Source organism: Rhinolophus sinicus, linkage group LG14 (genome assembly GCF_036562045.2).
Source record: "Rhinolophus sinicus isolate RSC01 linkage group LG14, ASM3656204v1, whole genome shotgun sequence".
Taxonomy (NCBI): domain Eukaryota; kingdom Metazoa; phylum Chordata; class Mammalia; order Chiroptera; family Rhinolophidae; genus Rhinolophus; species Rhinolophus sinicus.
This window is the reverse complement of record NC_133763.1, coordinates 2,545,536-2,569,594: the sequence shown is the minus strand read 5'-3', so window position 1 is coordinate 2,569,594 and position 24,059 is coordinate 2,545,536. Positions and strand designations below refer to the sequence as shown.

Sequence of the window (24,059 nt, the reverse complement as noted above, 5' to 3'; positions counted from 1 at the left end):
GAGAGAAAACTTAGAATAGAAGAAACACAAGGGGTCCTTGGTGCTTTTGACACAGGCCACAAACACTGTGAGAAAAGTTTTGGGGTCCCACGATGCCATTTCCCTGCTTCCGTCCGATTCCCATAGCCCTTTGTAAAGACCAAATCTCACTCAGACTTTATATTCCAGATGAAATCCCAATTCTTTTGGTTCTTATTGTCGACACGATGGCTGTATTAGGCATTGTGACCTAACTCACAGACGACCTTCTGCTTCTTTGCTTCATGCACCCAGGTCCGGTTTGTGTTCACCAAATTCGAACTGCAGGAGACACTGTCTCCATTATTCGCAAGTCACCCTGTGCCTTTCTCACCACAAGCACTCTCTAGACATGTCTCAAATCAATACTGGTGCTCTGCCATCCCCTCACATGACCCCTTTTTCCGATGGCAGAAGTACTCAGGAGTGTTTGAAAGTTGAATTTCGGTGGAAAGAATTAGATCAACAGCCTCACAGAAAGTGACATTTAACATTTCATTTTGACTCTCAGAACCAAGACAGTAATAGTGCCAGCACTATTTCTCATAAATTGATGACCAGAGATATCCCGAAATGCCTTCACGATTCCGAGGGAGACATGACACCTGTCAGCACGGCTGAAGTGGTAATTGCCGTGGCCCACACCAGTCCAACAGGAGGATATCGCAGTAGACACTGCATTTCTGCATCGGTGAGGAACCATATCAGCTCATTTTTAACGTCTCCAATGACAACATTTGTCAAATAAAAGAAGTGTCTAAACATGTCATGGATAAAGCAACATTTCTTTTTCTGCTTTAAGCTCCATTCTTGTTTCTTTTGTGCATAAAGCCTTAGGAAACGATTGCTAGAAGAAAAGCCTTCATGGTCCAGAATATGCATTAATGTCGTGGATTACTAATACGATTGAAAACCCAAGAATGTTATAGACGTTGGTATGCATATCTCTTCTTTGTAAGACTTTCTTCCTTAACACAATCCACCCCACGTCCATCGAGAAGATACCAAGGGACACCGTTCAGACCCCAATGTGTCCTGGTTAGAGAGGTGAAAGTATTGCCCTCAGTGGTGAGAATCTACCGCCAAGTGCAGGAGAGACAAATAGACAAATAAATTGAAAGGTACAAAGCAGTATAGCCTGTGCTCTGAAGGGGGCAAGCAATTGAGCGGCAGAGGCAGGTAGGAAAGGAAATCTAATCAAACATCCAAATGAAAATCACTGTAACACGAAGTTTTCCTTTGAGACTCAGTTTTTGCACAAGCAAAACTACTAAGCAGTCTACCCATAGGGTCTAACTATCAGAGACATCTATTTTTGCTTTAAAAAATACAGGTAACCATCCCTGTCTTAGTGAGTCTGAATTCCTGGGGTGGAAACTGTTCCTCTGTTTTAACAAGGTCTCTAAGTACATGCTCATGCATCCTGCTGGTCCAGGAGAGTGTTAGCGCTCTCCCTGCCCCCCTCCCCCCGCCCCTTCTGTCTGTGTCCTCAGGCTGTTACCGCCATGTCCCTATGTCCCAATGTCTTCATACACTGCACTCTGGGCTCGGCATGTACCTTGTGGCTCCCTCATAAAGCTTGGTAAACAATCCCTTTATCAAAATCTCTCAAACTGTGCCACAGTAAGTGTGCCTTCCTTTTCCTGCTGACCTTGACTTCTCCTTATCATTCCACATAAAGGTCATGTGATGACCAGATGCTTAAAAGAAGTTTCCTGACTTGAATGCACAGATCAGTCTCCCCCCACCCCCGCTTCTGCCCATAGACACTGTAATCAAAGATGGGCCACGTAGCAAAGACCACAAGGAGAATGTGGGCCACCTTTTTCATTAACCACCAAAATGGCCCAAGGTTATTTTCCCAAAATGACTAGAACCTGCGATTAGGACTCAAAGAGTGTCTGACATTCCAAACTTAATGATCATTTTCACCTTGGGAAGCAATGAGCATAGCTATTTTCAAATCACTTTATTTCATATTTTTAAAATGGTCGATCGGTTGAGAGTTTTTGGTGTCTTTGTCTGGAAGCCAGGGTATTGTTTGTATAGTTAACGATGGTTCTGACAGGAGAGGGAAAATGGAGGTGGGAAGAAGTATGCCTGCTCTTTTTCAGATCACCTGGCGACGGACTATACTGACGGCCGCCTGCCAGGTCTCATTTCTAAACATTAAAAATGTGTATCCTGATCCTCGAGTGTTCCCTGAATGACAATCCAGCTGTTTCCCAGTTGAGCCAGTCTCCCCAGAGTAGATTACTGAATCTGCTGAGAATTGGGCAATTTTAACCACTTAGATCATCAGGGCACCATGTAATGTCCAGCAGTGCGTGGAGACTAAATGTGATTGAAGTTGGAAATCACATCCTGAGATTTGGAAGTCACAGCTGACTTGATCAAATGGATTGTGATCCCATGATACTTACTGAAACTTACTGAAAAGAGGAATCTTACTGAAAAGAGATGGAGAGAGAGAGCATGCTGGGAACTATTTTTGTTTCCAAAGGAATTGTCGTAATTAAATCACAGATATTTACTGAGTCCTTAGGATGTGCTGTCGTGCCTGAAATAGTTCCTAATGTGTTTTTTTTTTATTTAATCATCTAACAGACATGAACAAGTAGATCAGTGGGGCCTGACTGTTGACCCCTTGAAATAAGAATTGTTTTCAAACAAATAGGCTTTGATTGTTAATTCATTATATTCAAAGTTGAATATAGACAGTAAAGCGATTCTGAACTATTCAAGAGATGTCCATCTAATGCATATTTCAAATTTGGAACATGGTGAAGAATAACTGGAAAAGAGAAAATAGGAAGGTGCACTTGAGTTCTGAGGAACATGACTGTGACTCACCAGTATCCAAAGGAAGCTAAAATGGGTTAATGATCTTGAGTTCAACTGTACATTTGTGCTGCTAATGATCTTGCCTCAGTGAGGGGGAAAAATGCTTCCTTTAAGTGCTGTCTATAGGATTCCCGTAGGAAAACAACTGTCTTTGTTTAGGAACACCCCTTAATGAGTGCCCTTGGCTTTGTGAGGACTTCTGTTGGATTATGAAGAAAAGCAGACCACTAAAAGCTTGATGGGAGAACTTACTCTGCAGCAAAATATACAGGGGATTTTGGAGGGTGGGGGCAAGTGAGTCAGGAGGCGGTGGGGAGAAGACAGTTGAGAGATGCAGTAATAGGCTAGAGTTCAGAATCTTCTGGCCTAAAAACAGACACCGGTTTCCAGGGAGCCTAGGAGGAGACAGAAGGACCTGTAAGAGCAGAAATGACTTTTATATCCTGACAGATTGCTGATTCCGACCAATAAAGCACAGCCGTGAAAGTGTGCCCGAGGTGGATGTAATAACCTTGGCTGTGATTAGTTTCATTTGCAACTAATGATGACCTCACTTTATAAAGTGAGGAGTTAGTAAAAGAAAGGTGCTCGGTGAAAAAGGTTTAAAGGAAATTGAATACTTCCATATTCCTATCATGTTTTTTCTGTTGTTTTTCTTAATATTAGGATAATGTTTAGTATCACCTGAGTTTACAGATCTCTAAGTATGTTTGCTGCACAATAGATGCTTTGTTACCATAGCCAGTTATGAAGGGCAGACATGGGGTTCCTTGTGTTAACAGGAGGAAGTGTAGAAATCTTGGCTGGAGCAAGGTGTCAAAAACAATTAGAAGTTGAGAACAGTCCATTTTTAAGATGTGATTTGCACCATAAACATATCCATCACCTCTAAAAATTCCCTCCTCCCTATCTTATTTGTTATACTTAATTCCAAGCTCATTAAGTTATATACACTCAGTATGTGCAGCTTTTTGTGCCAATTATGCCTCAACAAAGTGGTTTTAAAAGAAGGGATTTATGGCTATTGCAAGTGTATTTTTCTAAATCTCATTTTCTAGTTCACTATAATAGATTACATAGAAATGCAATTGCTTTTTGCATGTTGACCTATAACGTTAAAAAAATTGATGTGTTAATTTTCTGGGTTTTAGTAACACGAATAAGAACAGTTTCCATAAACAGTGATGATGTTTGTCTATGAATACTGACCATTATTTTCCTTTCCAATCTCGATGCCTCCTATTTCTTTTTCTCAGAGTACTGCACTGGCTACAAATTTCAGTGTTGACATAGAAGTGACAATATCAGACATCTTTTCCTGGTTCCTTCTCTTAGGGGAACAAGGACAGATATTTCACCATTACGTCTGGTAACATTAGGATTTTCATAGGTGCCCTGTACCAGATTGAGGGGCTTCCTCTCTGTTCCTATTTTGCATTTTATCAAAAATATATTTTCATCATTGTTCACAGAAGTGCTATTTCTAATCAGCAAAACGAAATGTTCACCTATAAGAGAACTAGTAAAAAAAAAATGAGTGGATAAAAATAATGGTATATTCATACCATAGAATGCTCAGAAATAAAAAAGGAACCACTGGTACCTGTAGCCACATGAATAAATCTTAAACCTTGCAGACATCATGCAAAGCATAAGAAGCTAGATAGAAAAAAGTTCATGTTCCTTTGCATTTGTATAATGACCTGGAAAAGTAAAACTAATTCATGGAGTTAGAAGTTAAACAGATAATTGCCTGAGGCCAGGTACAAGGATATGACTGGGAACTGACAAGAGAAGAAATGGGAGAACTGTTTTTCTTTTTGTTTTTATTTTTCAGTTTAAATAAATTGATTGAAAAAAGAATAATAATGTCAGTGACCTCCTAAACAAATAAATAAAATAAGAACATGACTGAGCATCGCTTGATAGATACAAATTTCCAGTGATACCCAGGTTACGTTCTAATTCTCAGAACCTTTGCAAAGTTTCAGGTTCTAAGTACAAATATGCTTAAAAAAATTTAAGAACCTGAATTCACTGCATTATTAGTTCAATGTGTTGATGTTTGAAATTGAAACCAACACAATACTATGTCCTCAAATAATCTCTAGTTTACTTTTTTTTTTTTTAAATTCCTGAGCATTAGCCAAAATGATGAAGTTTGACTTTAAAACTTAAAATCTTTGCTCTGAATAGATTATCAACAAAATGAGCTCATTAAATCAAAATGTCCCTTTGACTCAAAAGGGGCCACAGTCTACCCAAGAACTGCTTTGTCATTCCGTATCCGGAGACAACAAACATTTAATGTCAGCTGAGGCAGACTTCTCACAGCAGAGACCAGAAGCCCCACAATCGACTCTTCCATGGTTGTTTCAGGACCTGGAAGCACGTACTTCCCCGCCAAGAATGGAGATACTGGGCACAGGTAGTTCCTTGGAGGTTTCCATTAAAAAAAAGAAGGAAGTGAAGGGAGCAAGGAAGGAAGGGCTAATTTTACTGTATGTGACTAATGCCTAGTTATAAAAAGGAAAAAAACCCTGAAAATTTAAAAAGAAAGTGTGTTCTAATATTGTTCTTCCTATATTGATATCTAACCCTGTATAAGGAAAATTGCTCAGTTTATTCAGTAGTGGATTGTTTTTCAATTACTATACGCTGCCCTGGTCCTTTAGTACTTGACAAAACCAGAATCAACTGGTAGGACCACATTACTGAAAACAGAGAAATGACTTTTTTTTTTTCTTTTTCTGATTTTTCAAATGAGGATACAGGTAGTTTCCCATATTAGATAGCATTTTTGAGAAAGTATCCTGTGTGACAAAGTTATTTCCGTCTTTAATCTTATGGTCGGTAGCAAAAGTGTTTTTTCTGGCCTGGTGATAATGAATATTTAGCACAACCAGTTTTGTTTGTGACATATTTGTGTGTTCGTTTATGCTCAAAGAATAGTTTTGTTTTTTGCTACTTAACAATTAAACTGTTTCTCTGTACCTATCTGCAAGCAACTAGCCACTTTTAAATTTCATTCACTGTTTAGCAACCTCAGAAATCTCCATCAGTCTGTGACTGGCGACACTCACATTGCTGAAAATGCTCATGAAAAGAGAGCTACAGAACACAGACCCGCACACAGAGCTGTGTGTGTGTTTTTAGTAGTGGTTTACAGTACCTGCTTTCATTTTTACAATAGCTGTAGGCAGCTGTATGTCTCTTTCATCTCCTGCACTTGTAGATGTAAGATGATTACCACTAATCACTTATGATTACAAGCATTGCATTATAACCAGAGAATTTGGTGTGCCATGGCAGAAGTGTAATAGTATCAGCACTTTTATCAGAAATAATGACACCCTCACAAATCCCTGATTCACTGTTGATAAATCAAAGTCCTAAGTAGATATGCAGTGAAAAAAATAGCACCTGTGATTTTTGTGCCTAGATCAGTAAGACACTTAATGTATGAACTATATTTGAAATTATTTTTCTGTGTTGTATCTACATTAACTTCCGCATGTAAAAGATTACGATTTTGTGACTCTTTTCTGTCTGGGATAATTTCTAAAGATCTTGAAAATACACAAACCAGAGAATTCAAATTACAATCAACATGAAATTCAGTATTTGTGGAGATATAGCATTTAAGATAAAGATAAAATTATTTCTTCCAATTCCAAATTGCAGATGTCAGTGTTACCTCTGAAGGTGATTTTATTTTCCTCCAGTGTACATAGCTACAAAACACGGTATGATTCTTTGCTGATACTCTAAAAAGGTAGATCTTAAGTTGTTTCCTCTGGAGATTAGACATGAGATTTTTAAACACTGGAGTGGGTCCATCACTCTCCTCTGAGCATCTCCTTGAGATGTAGTGTTAGCTCCTGCTGCAGTGGAGACTGAAACCACCAAAGACCTCTGAGTGCTTATGGTCCATCAGGCCGTGACACTGAGCCTGGTTAATCACTTTCTTAGGATGCTAATACTCTGAAAATTTCAACGTCACCTTAAAAATCCTCTGCTCTCTATTTAATAATCACAGAAATGATTGGAAATCGCTTAAATGATGTGACTTTGCCCTGAAGCTTGATTCAGCCTATATGCAACCAAGCAAGGGCGTCATCAGCTCGAGGGTAGGGAAGGGAATAATTGATGAAGGATGAGATGATTAATTGGGAGGGCAGTTATCATCAAGGAAGAACAGGGAGATAGAAGCTATTATACCCTTGGAAAGCCGTTAAGAGACAGAACAGTCTGCACTGGAATTGAAAGCCATTTCTGAACAAAAGCTTGCTGTTTTTATATGCAGTGTCATTTTCCGAAACAGAATAGACAGTTTCATTTTGGAATATTTCATAGCATTTTTCATTCACTCATTTTAGGTGTTTTCTGTTTCTGTTTTACTGTTTATGTCTCCTTTTGGATAGATATTACTGAATGACATCAGTTCAGAGATGTAAATACTTTTTCTATTTTAATGTCTCTGAAATTAAGATGCATTTTATATTGGCACATGTTTAATGCAGCTTCTCTTTCGAGAACAACTTTCATTGAATCGGCAGGTTTTGTTGTTTTGTTTGTTTGTTGTGTTTTTTGAAATAGATCACACCTTAGAAATCAAGAAAAAAAGATTATTCAGTAAACTCGTTCATTTGACAAATATTTATTGAGCCCCTGCTCTGCCAGGATAAGGCTAGAGGGTTAAGAAAGATGCAGTAAGGACAGACAGTTTCAACCTTCTTAGAGTTCGTACAGGTAAAATAAGTCTAAAAACAATTGAATAGAATAAAATCTAGTGAATGACCACAGCAGCATAATGCAGACATATTTAAAATGCTGTAGGCTAACCAAAGAGGGAGTCCATAATTCTGGATGTGCTATTCAGAGGAGAAAGAACTCATCCAGTTTCAGGGTACCAGGCAGGTGAGAACATAAGCAAAGGCAGGACGTGTGAAAGGTCAGGCGTGTACAGGGAGCGATTGCTCAGCTAGTCCGCGTGCAGCATCTCTGAGCATGAACCATAACCAGAACCCTTCACCAGGAAAGAAATACCTTCCCAATGTTGAGGGTGGACTCAAATGATTCTTACTGTTACTTTTATATATGTGGTATTTCTCCTAGTCTACAACAGTAAAAAGCGCAAAACATATTTATTCCATAAATAGGAACAAAATTACAAAACCGATTCAAATCAAATTATCAACATGAATTTAAAGTGATCTGCCAGTGTTATTTTGGAGCACAGCGAGCTCCAACTAAGCCACAAACGCGTTTTTTAACTGGCTCACTCAATGGTGTGTGAATTGGGTAGGCCAGTCAATTTACGTATATCTCAAAATATGATATCATTCTAATTATGACTAAAAATGGCTAGTGTTATTGAGTCCTAATTATGTTTCCAGCCCTATACCTACTTTTTTTTCCAGGCATGTTTTCCGTATTGTTCTTGCAGAGATGTTTTCAAGCAGCTTTCCATACATCGTACGTAAGTCGTCCATTGGATTTTTCCTTACTCCTCAGGCCCCTTTGCTGAGGTACCTTTTTCTTCTAAGTTGCTAATGTTGCAGTGCTCCAGAAACTCAGCCTAAGTTTTGTGTCTCGGTGGGTTGGTCTGATTGGGTCCCATGGATTCCATGTCCCTGTCTCCTAGAGACCATCCCATTTCCCAATGCAATGCAGACTTCTCTGCCAAACTCCAGACTCCTATGTACCCTACCTGCTGGACATTGCCCCTTGGGTGGCAAATGGACACCTCATTCTCAGCACATCTAAAGTTGAATCCCTGATCTTTTCGCCAGACCTGCTCCTTTGACAGTGTTCATCCTCTCAGTAGACGGCAATTCTATTCTTCAAGTCATTCCAGACACAAGACACTTGGAGGTTTTGTTGACTTATTTTTTTCCTCTCATCTCCAATCTGAAATCTTCCAGAAAATGAAACAGGTTTGCCTTCAAAACATATTGAGAAGGAAGCCTGCTCTCGCAGCCTCTGCCCTTGTGACTGTCATTCACGTCACCATCATGTCTCCTCGTAATCAGGCTCTATGCTTCCACGCGTACTCGCTAATCTATTACAATACAGTCTCAAGAAAGCTACCAGAGTGGTGATTTCATCGTGTATGTTATTTAATGTCACTCTTCCAATGTAAAAAATAAAAAGAAAGCTTACTTTTTTCTTTTTCTGAGTAAGAGTGAACGTTTTGACGACAGCTTAGAGGGCTCCACCTGACCCGTCCCGTAACTCTCCATATTGTGGAGTTCGGCAGCAGTGTATCTAGTTTATTTGCTGCACATAGGGCATTATTCAAACACCCCTCCTCAGTACAACAAAATATGTTTAGTAATAACCATGAAATGAAACAAGGAATTATAGCCGGAAAAGAAACCCAAACAGTGAATTTTTACTTTTCAACTTCGTGTATATCTTCATGCCAGTGAGTATAAAGAATATTTAAAAATAAAGCAATTATTCAGTACAGAAAAGCAAAACATGATGCTTAATACTTCTAAGTTATTCATATATTAAAAAAAAGAAAAAGAAAAACTTCTACCTACATTTTAGTGGTTGAATCAATAAATAGTAACATTCTGTTTTCCAGTGTTAATTCTGTAAATCATCAATGACTTTGTCCAAATTAATATTCTTTGTGTATGCTCGTAGTTGCTCAAGGAACACATTTGATGAGTTTTAATTTCGAAAAATTTCTTTCACATGAAATGACATGCACAAAGTTAGAAAAAATTCTTAACATCAGACTAATTGTGAAAGAGGTGCGCAATAAACTCCAGAAAAGTTACAAATACATAAAAATATCAGGAGTTTCATCAAGCTGGAAGTGAGGTACCTCACACTTGGTCTCTTCCTCTCTCGGAACAGTGTCATTCCTGCGTACAGCTGACCTACTGTTCAGTGCAGCACCATGTGGGGCCCCTGGGATTGGAGAAATGGGCTGTGCCTCAAGTAGGTTCACGAGACCCAGAACTTCACAAATGTACTCTTGAAAGGTATTCTCGTAGGTGTCTCAGAGACTGACTATATAATGGAGTTGTCTGAATTAACACCCATGTAAAGTCCAATGTTTTATTTCTTTTTTGACCACCTTCACCCATTTCACTCACCCTCTCACTCCTCTCCTCCGGCACCACCAGTCTATGAGTGGTCACTTCTCTGTATCTATGAGTTTTTTGTGTTTTGGTTTTTTTGTTAGGTCCTACATACCATTTCCCTGAAAATAAGACCTAGCCAGACAATCAGCTCTAATGCATCTTTTGGAGCAAAAATTAATATAAGACCCAGTGTTATGTTATGTTATATTATATTATATTATATTATATTATATTATATTATAAGACTGGGTCTTATAGTAAAATAAGACTGGGTTTACATTAATTTTTGCTTCAAAAGACGCATTAGAGCTGGTTTTCTGGCTAGGTCTTATTTTTGGAAAAACACAATATAAGTGAGATCATATGTATTTGTCTTTCTCTGTCTGATTTACTTCATTTAACATAATGCCCTCAGGGTCCGTCTATGTTTTTGAAAATGGCAGGATTTCCTTCTTTTCATGGTTGAATACTATCCTGCTGTGTGTGTATATATACCGCAATTTCTTTATCTGTTCATCCGTGGTGGACACTGACATCATCCCTATGTCTTGGCTATTGTAAATAACGCTGCAATGAACATGGAGGTACAGATATCTTTTAGAAATAGTGATTTTATTTCCTTCAGATAGATACCCAGAAGTGGAATTGCTGGATCATAAGTTAGTTTTATTTTTAATTTTTTGAGGATTCTCCATACTGTTCCCATAGTTGCTGCACCAATTTGCAATCCCAGCAACAGTGCACGAGGGCTCCCTTTTCTTTGCATCCTCGCCAGCACTTGTTATCTGTCTTTTGGATGACAGCCACGCTGACAGGTGTGAGGTGATACCTCAGTGTGGTTTTGATTTGCATTTCCCTGATGATGAGTGATGTTGAGCACCTTTTCATGTATCTGTTGGCCATTGCATGTCTTTTTTGGAAAAATTTTTATTTAGATCTTTTGCCCATTTTTTAATTAGATTTTTTTCTGTTGAGTTGTATGAGTTCTTTGTATATTTTGGGTATTAACCCCTTATTAGCTATATGATTGGCAAATATTTTCTCCCTTTCTGTAAGTTTCCTTTTCATTTTGTTGATGGTTTCCTTTTCTGAGTAGAACCTTTTTAGTTTGATGTAGTCCCACTTTTTGGTTTTGCTTTTCTTGCCTTTGCTTTTGGAGTCAAATAAAAAAAAAAAAAAAAAGGGAAAAACCACTAAAAAATAAAAAAGATTGTCAGGTTTTTTTTTTTTTTTTTTTTCCTTTTAAGAATAAGTTATAAAACATGACAATTAGAAACTTACAAATAAAGCATTACATTTTTAAAAATGATGAAAGCAATTGTTTAAAGTTTAGGCCAACAAAGAATCTTTTCAAAGAAAGGATTTTTCAGTGACATTGGTTAGAATTGCCTGCACCCTGGTGGACTGCACCCACTTTTCTACCCTAGGTAGGATATAGGATACAGGATAAATAGAAAACTAAGATAAATAGACTTTATTTAATAGAATTCTTTAGACACATTTGCAGGAGTCACATTCTACTTTGGCTGAATCTTTCATATCCAATATACTCTGGACTGATGGTTAACAGAAAAAGTTCTTAAAAGTGTGAAATTATTTTTCTGTCTTTTAACATAGAGCAGGAGTCAACAAACTGTGGCCCATAGGTCAAATGTGCCTGCACCAGTTTTATAGGTAAAATTTTATGGGAACAAAGCCAGACTCATTTATTTACATATTTTCTACTGTGCATTTAAGCTTCAAGCATAAAATTGGGTAGTTGAAATATGTGTCAAATGGCCTGTAAAGCCTAAAATGTTTACTCTCTGCCCCTTCACATAAAAAAAGAAAAAATTTGCAAACATCTTATTTATTACATTCATATACAAAGAATTAGATGTTAAAGTTTCCTTTAGAATGAATTTATTGAACTGGGTTAATGAGAAACAGAAAAGCAAAAATAGTGATGTAGTTTCGCTAGGATATATGCAGTAAGTGATTTACTATTGGAGGAAAGTGTTATTGAGGCAACAGTGTTTTTTAACATGACTGTGAAGTCAACAGAGGAAAAATGTTTATATCCATGGCATGAGATTATGAAACATTAACTCTGTGTTTGCATTAATATTGGAAGCAAAATAGCATTTATAGGGAAAGAATGATTGAAGTGCTAGTACCCATGCAAGGTGGAGTAACGTGAAATAATTTATCACGAGATGATTTATAGCGTCACTTTATGGAGACAGTTATTTTCATGGTACAAATACTTCATATCTGGAAATGACTGTAGCAAATGGGATCTTTTTCCCTTCAGCATAAGTGGTGTGACCTGCTTCACAAACTCGGTGGCGCAAATGTGGTTGAATATTGTACTTGTCCAATTAATTGCATGAGTTATCACCTATCCATTTTAGCAAAAGCTTAATGTCAGATTTTTAAGGCCTCCTCAACATCCAGAATTCTATGGTTTCAGAGGCTTTCCGAGTTTAAAGATGGATAATTGGGGAGCCCAATTGGTACCCAAAATGTTTCTGTTTGCAAATGCCCCTGGTTCCTACTGCCATAAACTGCTCCTGAGTAGAGAAGCTGCATCTTCTCTGGACCCTGGGGAGAACCTCAGCCTCGTTCCCTTTCCTCCCAGGAGGTTCCTTAGAGTCTTTAAATTCTGTGAGTCCTGACAAATGAATAATGACATGTACCCACCATTAAAATATCCTACAGAGCAGTTTCACTGATCTAAACATCATCTGTGATCCATATATTCACCACGTTCCCAACCCCTAGCGACCTGTCATCTTTCACTGTCTCCATAGTTGTGCCTTTTCCAGAATGTCATACAGCGGGAAGCATACAGTGTGTGGCCTTTTCAGATTAGCTTCTCTCACTTAGTTCACATGCATTTAATGTTCCTCCATGTCTTTTCATGGCTTGCTGGTCATTTCTTTTTAGTTCTGAATGACATGCCACTGTCTGGATGGGCCAGATTGTTTATCCGTCACCTACTGAAGGGCGTCTTGATTGCTTCCAAGTTTGGCAATTCTGAATCAAGTTGCTATAAACATACATGTGAAATTTTTGTGTGGTCATGAGTTTCAACTCCTTTGGGTATATGCCAAGGAGCATGATGGCTGGATGGTATGGTAAGACAATGTTTAGGTGTCTAAGAAAACACCAAACCGTCTTCCATAATAGCTGGACCACTTGATTTCCGGCAGCAACGAGTGAGAGTTCCTGTTGCTCTGAGAGTTCCTGTCTTCCCAGCGTTCGGTGTTGTCTGTGTTCTGGATTTTGGTCATTCTAACCGGTGTGTAGTCGTACATATTTTTGACTATGTCTCATGTATGCCATAGAATCAATTCCTACATTGGGAAGCAATTAGTCTCATAGCACTTGTAGATTTCTTTCCTGTTCTGTGGGGGGTTTTATTTTGTTTGTTTTTTTGTTTGTTTCGGGGGGTTTCTTTTGGAGTTTTAGTCAATCCTTGATTTTTACTCCCTAAATCCTCATCATTTTACTATTTTTAATAAAATTATGGCAAGTAATAAGTATGGCAATTTGCATTATACAAGTTTTAGATGCAAAATTTTTCATAGAAATGAAGAAATTTTCTAGAAATCACACAAAAATTCTATTTGAGAATCAGTATTTAACTTAGAAATATAGCCAACTTTTTTTTTTTTAGTATTCTAACATTGCTACTTGACAAAAACAAATAATTAGTTTGAGAGAATTCAAGATTCAAATATACACTGTATAATATAGGAAAGCTTTTTTCCCTTTCTTTCCCATGTTATTTTTTTAACTACAAAGGTAATTACAGACCCATGTTTTAAAAAAATAAAAATCAATGGTATATAATAAAAAGTAACTTTCCATTCCAAGCCCAGAACAACAAGCCCTGTACTTAGAAGCAACCACTCTTAGGAAACCTAACTTATATATATATTTCAATTGTATAGCTGTAGCAGAGCTTTTAAAGAAATTTGATTACAAAATACCTTTGCAAATATTTAGGTATAATGCTATAGCCATGCTCCAAAAGCAAGCAAAAAATTCAGTAAATTTTCCTTGCTCTCTGAATTACATTCAAACTTCCTTTGCTTAGCATTCAAAATCTCCAGTCCGACCTCAATTTATCTTTTCAGCAGCTCTCCAAACGGCTTCTTTATATGTATGTAGTGCAGTCATCAAACTGAATATTCTATGAAGCTACTCATGTATTTTTAATCTGCTGAAATCCTGTCTCTTTAACTCACCATTCAAATGCCTCCATCTCTATAAAGTACACTGGATACCAGAAGGATTGTCTTTTTCTCCCATAGGAATACCCATAATGCAAATGTGTACACATTATATTAATGCATGAACATTTTTAATAAGGTATTATGCAAAATATAGTTTCTTGTTTTATAGTTACATTTGTATTTATGGTTACATTTGCCCCTAAATAGATTCCAAACGTTCAGAGGGGTCCAATTATTATATATTTTCCACACCAGAACACATACTTAGATTAGAGACAATGTACATTCATCCTTGAAATACATAATACAGACTGATATCCTCACTCCAGCTCTTTCTTGGGGAACAAGTTTCTGTTAAAAAAAAAACAAAAAACTGACCCACAAATTAGCAAATGGTGCCTACTTTACATGCCTTTGTTAAATGTCCCTAATAGAGTACATGGTTCTGTCTCTTTCCACAGTAACTGGAACACTGTCAGAGGGGTGTAAAATATTTTGAGACATCAATTTGAAAAGACACCATTTTGAAATCATGATTGTTTTTTAAAAACTCTCTCGATTAAAACATTTTTATTTCCTGTTTTTAGTACTCATTATTCTGTATGTTTGGAAATTGTGGATGGCAACATGCTCAAATACAATATTTTAAAGAAATATGCCTTGAAATAAAAATGTACAATTTCATAAATTTCCTTATTTACGTGGCAAATGGGTGCTCTTAGGGACATATAACTAATTTACTCATAAAAGGTGTATGGCATTTGGAAATTCTCTAAACCAAAGTACTGTAACTATTATAAGGAATCGGTGTAATGTTAGGAGAGTTTTGATATATTTTTCCATGATATTATGGTCTTGGAGTCCAAAAAAACAAAGCCCTCCCTCTCATTCTCACTGGAATTCCCGAAGGGAGCAAAGTATGGGATTATATACCTTTCACAACATGGTGAGGACACCTACCAGTAACAGTGGTTTGTCAGATGGCTCCTAGTCAACCCCAATAGACTTAACTACTCCGTCCTGATCTGTACATATATGGAATATGGAAAGAGTGGGATTTGGGTAAGGAAGTTAACTTTCTACCCTTTCATAGTATACTGAACTCTTATGATTGTGTGAGTCAGGATAACACATAGATAAACAGGGTTTTCTTTCATCTGTGTCATACACACAATCTCAAAAGAGGAAATGAATGACTTAGTTCACTTTTACTCTTGACCGGTAAGCAAATCATCCCATTTCTATGTGCTGGAAGCCAACATAACTCCGTTGTAATTATCAATTCCCAAGAGCCACATGATTTTCACAACATGTCCTGTAGAAGCTAGTACCACCTAATACCCAGATTTATAAATTAGAAATTCATGAAACAGTATTATGCTCTAAATTAGTAAGCTCTCTCGAGTTTCTGTCTTGTAGACTTGAGTATCTTCACCCTAGGATATTATTTCCATTATATGATTAGCTCTTCAAAAGCCTGGCTACTTTATTGAGTAGTATCAAATCCTTCTTTTCATGTTTAATGCCATTTTCTGTGATTGAATGGAATAATATCCGTTAATTACTTTGACTAAAGAGCCTCATTGCAGCCGCTAATGGATCCCCTTTTAGGGCTTGTTAACAAGGCACCTCCTATAAAGCCCTCAGTGTCTGGTAGCCAGAAGGATGCCTCACCCTCGTAAGGTTGGGTATACCCATCAGCAACACTTTTAACCTCTAGTGAGAAAAGTAGGAGATACTGGAATCACTGTCTACTTACGTTTAATCAACAAAACTTTCGTAAAGCTCTATAAGTTTTGTGTTTATTCACATCCAATGAAACTGCCTTTTTCCAGTACAGATTTCCGCCGCTCTCCGAAAGTCGAGTGTCCCTCTGAAATCTTTTGTAAGCAGAAATGCATAAACTGAAGAAGCAGTTACCCTGAATTTACATGGAATGATGTTCAAGTATGCCCAGACACAAACTTCAGCACACGTAGTGTCTTCATTTCGTTCCCCACAACCGAAATGATCAATCTTCTGTTAACTGTTAACACGCTTACAGCTCTCTTTTGCTTGCTGCAAAACCAACTCTAAATACTATTTTCATTTTTTTTTTTTTTGCTTTTTTTCATAGAAGTCCTCTTTGGCTATATTTCAGTCAGCAAAAATAGGTGCTAATGTAGTTCTTTTGTAAAAGCAAAGTCAAATAACACAAATTTTCACCAAGCTGGGGAAACACATATATTATTTTAAGAGGAACAGGGTAATGATGACATACTTTTCATCAAAGATGTGAAAGCAAACCATAGGCACAAGACTAAGAAAGTTGAATTGTTACATTTCCTGAGGATAGGAAAAACTTTGTATAATTCCAAAAGAACAAGTCCAAAATATATTAATATATAACCATGAGAATTATATCCATAGCTTTTTTCTTTTACCTATGATTACTGAATTATTACTTATTCAGGGGATAAAAGTGTTTTTTATCAGAAAAACTGATGTTTTTCTCCTTTTATGCTACTTTATCAATGAATGCTTTATTAGGAAAAACTTTATTAGTATTCACTGTGTGAACAGTTTTGTGAGTAAAAGGTGGAAATGCAGTATGGAGAATATGCAACCAGCTTTCTTCAGTAGCTTAAACAGTGGTGGAGGAGATCGTTAATAGTAGTTTTTAAAAATCTCTTCTTCAAACTAAATGCCCCTCCTTGTTATCAATAGAATACTGGTTTACGGAAAATAGGAGTTAAATTAAGTTAGACAATTGTGAAGTTTATTAGCAAATCTGAACAAAACAAAGCGATCACCACATTCAAGAAATTCACATATGCCTCACCTCACTTAGTTACCATCCTCCACCCATGAGAATGCTCACCTACCCTCTTAGCAAATTTCAACTCTAGAACCCAATTTTGTTAACTATAGTCACCAGGCTGTTCTTTAGCTCTTCAGAACTTATTCATCTTCATACCTGGAACTTGGTACCTCTTCAGCAGCATCTCCCCATTTTGTCCTCCCTCCAAGCCGTTGGCCACCACCACTCTGCTCTCTGCTTCTAGGTGTCCGACTGTTTAAGATTCCATATATCAGTGAGAATCACTCGTATACATACATGAAAACATCAAGTTGTACACCTTACATATCTAGTTTTTATTTGTCAATTACACCCCAGTAACACTGAAAAAAGGAAACAAATTGAGAGACATTAAAAATCATAATATGATTGGAGAATTATTTTTTATTTAAATTGTACTTACCCATATTAGTACCTTTTAAGCAGTTAAGCAGCTGTGTGTTTTAAGCATTCAACACAGACAGTGGAGACTCTTGTGGCTTCTGCTCCCACCATGTGATTTGAGGAGCTCGCAGGCAGGCAGACAATCAGAAGAAAGGGTGGTGTTTCTTTGCGTATCCAGGGAAAGGGTCTAACCTTGGAATTAATTGAGGACTCATAAAGCCCATTGGAGTTTCTCAAGGAATAACCAATCCTCCCGATTTGAGAGTTTACAGATAAGATTTTTAAATAATTTATTTTCTCTTACATCTGGGATGCTCTGAAGCAGTGTCCATTTATCACCATGTATGTAACATGTAAAACAACTTTCTAGAACTGAAAAACCTAGTTTTCTAAAGGGTGCAAATGGTTGCTTTCAGGGTCTTTTAGAGCTGCAGTGTTTCTTTTGCAACCTTTTTTTGTGGCCTTTTCCTTATGACATCTGGTAAACTTTGCTGATAATCAAGGCTGAATAATTTATAACATCTACAATCAGTATGTAATCAAATCTGATGAAAAACACATTTACACATGCTTATTTCATTCCTATATGTGTGTGTGTTTGTGTGTGTGTGTGTGTGTGTGTGTGTGTGTGTGTTTAATGAACTACTTTTAAATGATGCTATTTAACGTTGTGTCATGGAGCTAGAGAACTAGGAAAGTTCTTTGTATATTGATGCCCTGGTATAAATGGGAGATTCAGAATTAATGGATTAATGATGGCAATTCAAACCCAGGTCTTTATGTTCTGTTTTCTTTCTCATATTCAATCTGATACTGCTTTGGGGGTTAATACAGGTATTTGCAGGGAAAACTGCATTCTAAGGAGTCACTTCTAAATACTTGGCGTCCTAAACATTACTAAGTGAAAATTAACTGCTTTTCATAAAAAAAGGACATTTTATAACACTGTGTAATCATATTAAAATAATGACTGGCTTCACTAATGGAAATTCAGCGTGATGCTAGGTGTTCTGGCAGTGTGGCCTGAGAGCCAGGTTTGCATGTAACGTTGTAGTTTCTATCCCCGCTGAGCAAATTTTGATTCTCAAAATAATTAGTTCTGTCAAAAAATTAATTTTGTTGACAGGACTACGTTGAGCTATGCAACCGCCCTCACATATATTATAATTATTTGGAATGACAAGATGATATGAAACAATAATCTTCAATTCTGGCTGTCAAACTTGGTCTGATCATTTCTTTTGGTACTTCTGAGATTCATGTGAATAACCTTGAAGGAGACGTATCAGTTATTATTTATGATGCCCTTTATATGTGGAATACTTACTGTAATCATTGAATGCGGTGTGTGTGATGTGTGGTGTGTGTGTGGGGGGGGTGTGAAGTGTTAGTGCTGTTATAAAACACTGCAGTTCACCAGGAGGTAAGTTCTAAGCCAGTATTCAAATTTTAATCTATTTTCTGAAGTTCTTCAAGATGGTACAGTTATGCATACTGGCATGTTTATTTTGCCCTCCAAAGTTAGATAATGTTTTAAAAATACGTTCTGTTTGTCCTTCAAATGTCATTACACATCCAATTGAACTTTCTTCATAAATGTTTCAGATCACTAGAAATAATGAATCATGTATTAATGTACACTCTCACATGCACACATTTTATTTATTAGCCAACATAATTCTTCATAAAACTGTGAAACTGGTGATATTTCAATTAAAATTGTCAAAATGCTCCCTATTTAATATTATTCTGTAAGTCTATGGTCCATGCAATAAGACATAAACATAATAGTATTTTTCAGAATGATCGATTCCTGCAGACTACATGAAAACCAATATACAAACTGAAAAATGACTAGAATAAATATGAGTGTTCAAGAAAGTCAGATTATATTGATCTATGTCTATTTTTAAATCTACATTTCTCTTTCTCTGTCTTTCTCTGTCTCATAAAATCAAAGTCTTGGGGGATGGCTCTCAGGTGTCATAAAAAGAAATTTTTAAAAATCCTTAGATGGTTCTTTTGTACAGCTAAGATTGGAACTTGTTAATCTGTATTAAAAAATATATTGGAATTTTGCTCAAAAATATCAGATCACTCAATGTGATAAAAATCTAGAAATCCCATATATCTCCTGACCAAGTCATGTTTATTCTAAGAATCCGTAAGAAAGCTAAAAATTAAATGCACAAAGATGGAGACTTAATTACTATTTGTAATAGTAAAAAATAAGCAACTATTAAATTCCAATAATAATTAATTTTTATGATACAGAATAAAGTGTAAAAATAGAATATCAAAATTTTATCTGTAAAATATGATTAAGAGTAAAATTGGAAGGAAATATGACAGAAATTAAATATACATTTGGGGGCTACTTTTATTCCTGTGGGTTTTTGGTTTTCTCAGTTTCCATATGTTTTTAAACACACATGAGTTTATCACAAGTCAAAAAAAATAACAAATTATATCAAATATTATTTATGGAAGTTAATTTATTCACAAAAACTTTAAATGTCACTGACTATGATAAAATTTCACTGAATATCATATTACTAAAGAAATGGCTTTGAAAATTTTGCCATTTGGGAAGATAACATTAATGTATACTTTTCCTTTTAATTATTTGTTTTAATTAAACTTTATTGGGGTGACACTGGTTAGTAAAGTTATATAGGTTTCAGGTGTACAATTCTGTAATATATCATCTTCATAAATCCCATTGTGTGTTCACCACCCAGAGTCAGTTCTCCTTCCATCACCATATATTTGGTCCCTTTTACCCTCATCTCCCACCCCCCTCCCCCCTTACCCTCTGGTAACCACTAAACTGTTGTCTGTGTCTGTGAGTTTCTTTATTTGTCTTGTTCCTTTATTGTTTTCAGTTTTATATCCCAAATATTAGTGAAATCATATGATTCTCCACTTTTCTTGTCTGACGTATTCACTTAGCATAATAATGGAAATGCAAACTGGTGTAGCCACTATGGAAGGCAGTGTGGAGGTTCCTCAAAAAATTAAGAATAGAATTACCATATGACCCAGCAATCCCTCTCCTAGGTATCTACCCAAAAAATCTGAAAATGTTTATAAGTAAAGATATATGTGCTCCGATGTTCATTGTAGCTTTATTTACGGTGGCCAAGACATGGAAACAACCAAAGTGTCCTTCGATAGATGATTAGATAAAGAAGATGTGGTACATACATACACAATGGAATACTACTCTGCCATAAGAAAAGATGAAATAGTGCCATGTGCAATGACCTGGATGGATCTTGAGATTATTATGCTAAGTGAAATAAGAAAATTGGATTTTTCTAAGTTCTTATCTCTGTCATTATTACAAAGTTTACAATTCAAATTACTGTTTTCTAAAACACTAATAATCAAACTTATTTTGTGAAGTATTATGTTTTTAGATTTTTTTTTTAGGTTTGGAAATATATTTAGCTATGCTAAATGAAATACTGATTTTTCATGTGAGAAGGAAGTTAAGTATTTAGGCTTTCCGAATCCCATTAGAATTAAAAATGGCTTTGAAACTTAAGTAAAATAATATATTAGGTCTCAGTCAACTAATTTCCAGTTAATCTTTATTTTATCCAAAAATGTGGTTTAAGTTATTCAGCAGGTAAAGAAATGAATCTACATTTATAGGATCTCCACACTGTGTGTTACGTTTAGTTGAGCTAAAATGCAAGTAAAACTTTACCTGGTGGAAATATCATTTTCAGATTGAATCCTTTCAGCCTAAATCAATCTGCTCTTTCAATTTTCATGATACCAAGTATTTTGCTCTCTTCTAAAGGTAACAATGGTAATATAAATTTCTACATCTCAAACCTGTCACAAGGCAGAGCTCAATTTAACCTAAAATTGTATATACTTATGAAACCAGACAAAAGCTGTCATCTAGCTGGTATTTATCTAGAAACCACTGTATTTGACAAAAGTGTCTAGAACATACTATAGAACTAGTTTTTTGGGGTTGTTTTTTTTTGTTGTTTTTTTTTTGTGTGTGTGTGTTTTTTAGTGTTTTTTTTTTTAACCAGGTAAAGTAATGGTGTTGGGGTTTGCATTATCCTCTGCTGTGTTTACTTCCCCTGACCCATGTCCCTTTCTTAAAAAAAAAAAAAAAAAAAGAACATTTGCTAGGCTGCTGTCCCCAGAGCCTATCTATCCATCAGATCTAGAATTATTTGCATGTAACATGCTGCTTTGAGTTAACCTCATTAACTGCAGGTGCACAGAATTGAATTAAGAATAATTCTCACTTCGTGAGGCACAGGTATCATTGGTCCACACGTGATCCATCTTATTCTAATTAATAATTTAGTTATCAGATACCGAGATGTAATTATGGATCCTCCAAGTGTGCAGTTCTACAGTGAATCAATGTGCAGAAATCGTGGCTGGGTGGGATGAACTAATAGGCTGCCAGCCTGAAATGCAGGCTGTGGCATCAGTTAGGATCTTGCAATTAGGAGGAAATTAAAAAGGTCTACCTAAGTACAGAGTGTGTTAATTTGCTATCAAGGATGGGTTGTCAAGTCTCATTAAGCATGTAGGTTTTTTGTTTGCCCCTTTGTTGCTCTGTGACACAGGAGATAAGGCCAGTGACTTTATAGCTACTGGAGGTTTATTTTTCCCTCCATTAGCAGGGCAGGTATTTGGCACAGAGACGGTCTCATGCTGTATTCATACAGGTGGCTCTCGCCACTGACTTTGAACGTTTTGTAGACAATTACAAACTGTGGGCTTGAGTTTACATTTTGCACAGTAATTATTAAGTCCTTATGACTGTTTCACAATTAGCTGAAAGAGAATTGTAGGTTTTGTAGAATTGTAGCGAGCCTTTTGTACCATGCAGACCCTTTCTGGAGGAAGAAAAGTAAGGGCACACTTCACGAGTTGACACCTGGAAGTAGAGTAATGACTGACGTTTCTAAGACTCTGCATCGTCTGAGTCCGAGAATTTCAATAAATTTGTTAACTTGATGTATCAGAGTCAATGTGCTCTTGCTCTCTGCATTGTAAAGGGAAATGATTCAGAGAAAAAAGGAAGGAAAATGTGTTAGTCACCTGAGCATGTCTTATGTGCTTTGGAAAGACTGTTTTGTGAGATTATTATCCCTCAGAATAGAATTCCAATGCCACGTGATGTTCAAGTTTGCACAGTCTGAAAAGGAAGTGAGATCCTCTAATTCATGAACAAGGGACCAGCTTTCTAAGTGCTTGAGAACTGCACTAACAGGAATCCAGCGGTGTATACTAACATGCGTCACAAATAGATGGAGAGTCAAGTAAGGGAATTGCTGAGTTAGGAGTCAGCTGCTCTGGGACTCATCCCTGTAGCTCTGTGATGAACGTCACTGGACATTTGAGCATGAGATGCTTGATGTACAACCAGGACCGATGATACAAATCCCATCTGCTTCACAAGGTTATTGCAAGAATCAAGACAATAATAACAAAGCATTTTAAGAGCTTCAAATTGCTATATAAATACAAAACAACTTGAATTGAAAAATATTGCAAAGAACTGTAGTGTGACAGATATACTGATTATTACCATGTATTAAACTAGTAAAATATGCTAAGTACTGTGCAAACTTGGGAATTCAAAAAATATTTGGCTACTTACATATTTGCTCGCCTAAATACTTTTAGGGGAAAAAAAGTCCATAACATCTTGATTACATAAAAGGTATTTGGTTGGAGAAAGAGAAATTCCTAAACATAATACAATTCATTGTCTGCTACAGCCTATACAGGTAGGAGTTATCTGCCTGGACTGGCAATTTTTTTATTAAGTTTACTGGGGTGACATTGGTTAGTAAAATTATATAGATTTCAGTGTACAATTCTGAATACATCATCTGTCCATTGCACTGTGTGTTCACACCTAGAGTCAGTTCTCCTTCCATCACCTTATATTTGACCCCCCTTTCACCTATTCTATTATCCCCTTTTCCCGCTTTCCTTCTGGGAACCACTAAACTGTTGTCTGGGTCTGAGTTTTTGTTTCTTTGTTTGGCTTATTCGTTTGTTGCCTTCAGTTTTATATCCCAGATATGAGTGAAATCATATGGTTCTTGACTTTTTCTGCCTCACTTATTTCATATAGCATGATACTCTCAACAGCTATCCATGTTGCAGCAAATGGCACTATTTCATCTTTTCTTATGGCAGAATAGTATTCCATTGTGTATATGTACCACATCTTCTTTATTCAGTCATTTATCAAAGGACGCTTTGGTTGTTTCCATGTCTTGGCCGCCGTGAATAATGCTGCAATGAGCATCATAACATATATACCTTTACGGATAAATGTTTTCAGATTTTTGGGGTAGATACACAGGAGAGGAATTGCTGGCTCATATGATAATTCTATTCTTAATTTTTTGAGGAGACTCCATACTGTTTTCCATAGTGGCCGTACCAATTTACATTCCCACCAACAGTATATGAGGGTTCCTTTTTCTCCGCAGCCTCTCCAACACTTGTTATTGTCTGTTGATGATAGCCATTCTGACTGGGGTGAGGTGATATCTCATTGTGGTTTTGATTTGCATTTCCCTAATAGCTAGTGAAGTTGAGACTTCACCAAAAAACTATCAGAAACAATAAACAAATACAGCAAAG

General features: G+C 36.6%; 1 protein-coding gene across 18 annotated transcripts in view; it reads left to right on the top strand.

The window, feature by feature from the left end:
* The window catches only part of RALYL (RALY RNA binding protein like), an 846,180-nt gene that overhangs the window by 565,362 nt on the left and 256,759 nt on the right, over positions 1–24,059 (top strand). Inside the window, exon 1 of one of the 18 annotated variants that reach the window (XM_019726287.2) lies at positions 688–709. The exons of the other annotated variants lie outside the window; for them this stretch is intronic. The gene's annotated coding sequence lies outside the window, so the exon portion shown is untranslated. Of the gene's footprint in view, positions 1–687; positions 710–24,059 lie in introns of those variants that run through there. 18 annotated transcript variants of the gene reach the window in all.